This window comes from Borostomias antarcticus (genome assembly GCF_949987555.1).
Source record: "Borostomias antarcticus genome assembly, chromosome: 18".
NCBI classification, from domain to species: domain Eukaryota; kingdom Metazoa; phylum Chordata; class Actinopteri; order Stomiiformes; family Stomiidae; genus Borostomias; species Borostomias antarcticus.
In genome coordinates this window covers 18,942,000-18,944,499 of record NC_140251.1, presented here as the reverse complement: position 1 = coordinate 18,944,499, position 2,500 = coordinate 18,942,000, and the positions used below count along the sequence as shown (strand labels likewise).

Genomic DNA, 2,500 nt, shown 5'->3' with positions numbered 1-2,500 from the left:
ACTGGACCTCCCATAGAGCACAGGCATCCTGCTGGTCACTACAGAACCACATCTCATCTGTCACTACTGGAGAACCCTGACATCCTGCTGGGTACTATGTTAGCCTTGTCTAAGTACTGCAGAACCCTGATCCTGTTGGGTTCTATGTTAGCCTTGTCTAAGTACTGCAGAACCCTGATCCTGCTGGGTACTATGTTAGCCTTGTCTAAGTACTGGAGAACCCGGACATCCTGCTGCGTTCTATGTTAGCCTTGTCTAAGTAGTGCAGAACCCTGATCCTGCTGGGTTCTATGTTAGCCTTGTCTAGGTACTGGAGAACCTTGATCCTGCTGGGTTCTATGTTAGCCTTGTCTAAGTACTGGAGAACCCTGATCCTGCTGGGTACTATGTTAGCCTTGTCTAAGTACTGGAGAACCCTGATCCTGCTGGGTACTATGTTAGCCTTGTCTAAGTACTGCAGAACCCTGATCCTGCTGGGTACTATGTTAGCCTTGTCTAAGTACTGCAGAACCCTGATCCTGCTGGGTTCTATGTTAGCCTTGTCTAAGTACTGGAGAACCCTGATCCTGCTGGGTACTATGTTAGCCTTGTCTAGGTACTGGAGAACCCTGATCCTGCTGGGTTCTATGTTAGCCTTGTCTAAGTACTGGAGAACCCTGATCCTGCTGGGTTCTATGTTAGCCTTGTCTAGGTACTGGAGAACCCTGATCCTGCTGGGTACTATGTTAGCCTTGTCTAAGTACTGGAGAACCTTGATCCTGCTGGGTACTATGTTAGCCTTGTCTAAGTACTGGAGAACCCTGATCCTGCTGGGTACTATGTTAGCCTTGTCTAAGTACTGGAGAACCCTGACATCCTGCTGGGTTCTATGTTAGCCTTGTCTAAGTACTGGAGAACCTTGATCCTGCTGGGTACTATGTTAGCCTTGTCTAAGTACTGGAGAACCCTGATCCTGCTGGCTAAGAACAGTAGACTCCTCTTGTTCACAGTGTTCAACAGGTTCAGTGTAACAGGTCTGCTGCAGGGATTGCATGTGATTGCATGTGATGCCAAATCACTTCTACATCAACATTCAACATGCGTACAGTAGCATACCATCCTCAAGGTTGTTTTATTAGAGAGAGAGAGAGAGAGAGAGATAGAAGGTTACTGCAGGGGGACTGATGAAATACACCAGCTACAGTAGCCAGCAGACGGAAAGCCAGGCCAAACCTAGCAGCCCTGCTACGCTCACGACAGTAAGATCTCAGCTGAACACAATCAGAGCTGGACTCTCACCCAAGCCCAACACACACACACGTAACACACACACCCGTAACACACACACACGTAACACACACACACACACACGTAACACACACACACACACACGTAACACACAGACAAGGACGGTCTGTCAGAGACTCGACACACGCATACACACAAACGAGCACGTACGAACGCGGCCTCTCGCGGCCTCCGTGCCTCTAGCGCTGCTCGTGATGCATGGGGCTGCCACTAGGTGTCAGTGGAGAGCAGCGTCCTGGCCCGGTGGGAGCAGCTCTCTCTGAGCAGGGCTGAGGTGGGTCTCTGGGAGCGCTGAGATGGTGAGGGCTCATTCTGGGGGCACAGTGGCTGCTGGCTGGTTGGTAGCCTAGCTAGCAGGCTGGCTGACTGGTTGGTAGCCTAGCTAGCAGGCTGGCTGACTGGCTGGTTGGTAGCCTAGCTAGCAGGCTGGCTGGCTGGTTGGTAGCCTAGCTAGCAGGCTGGCTGACTGGTTGGTAGCCTAGCTAGCAGGCTGGCTGACTGGCTGGTTGGTAGCCTAGCTAGCAGGCTGGCTGGCTGGTTGGTAGCCTAGCTAGCAGGCTGGCTGACTGGTTGGTAGCCTAGCTAGCAGCTGGCTGACTGGCTGGTTGGTAGCCTAGCTAGCAGGCTGGCTGACTGGCTGGTTGGTAGCCTAGCTAGCAGGCTGGCTGACTGGCTGGTTGGTAGCCTAGCTAGCAGGCTGGCTGGCTGGTTGGTAGCCTAGCTAGCAGGCTGGCTGGCTGGTTGGTAGCCTAGCTAGCAGGCTGGCTGGTTGGTTGGTAGCCTAGCTAGCAGGCTGGCTGACTGGTTGGTAGCCTAGCTAGCAGGCTGGCTGGTTGGTTGGTAGCCTAGCTAGCAGGCTGGCTGGCTGGTCGGACGGCTGGTATGCAGGCTGGCTGGCAGGAAGCCCGAATGGCTGGCTGGCCTGCTGACGACTGAATAGCAGCCGTTGGCTCACAAAGAAGAGCTTGTCCGTTAAGGTGCTTAGAGCGCACTCAGGCCTGTTGTTATGCAAGGCGACAGAGCAGCCCTCAGTTTGCTTGCTTTAGATGTAATCAAGCAGCAGAGACTGTTGGCAGGGTACCCCCCCACCAGGGTACCCCCCCCCCCCCCCCCCCAGCCCCCCATCCCTCCTCCTACTGGGCAGTGTGAGGGGCTGCTACTGGCATTCCACCGGTCGGCACCTTCCAAAGGGCACAGAGCGGTTCGCCCGCTC

General features: G+C 54.3%; 1 protein-coding gene across 8 annotated transcripts in view; it reads right to left on the bottom strand.

The window, feature by feature from the left end:
• tbxas1 (thromboxane A synthase 1 (platelet)) overlaps positions 1-2,500 on the bottom strand; it is a gene marked incomplete at its 5' end in the record, with an annotated part of 95,312 nt that overhangs the window by 37,966 nt on the left and 54,846 nt on the right. The window lies entirely within an intron of this gene.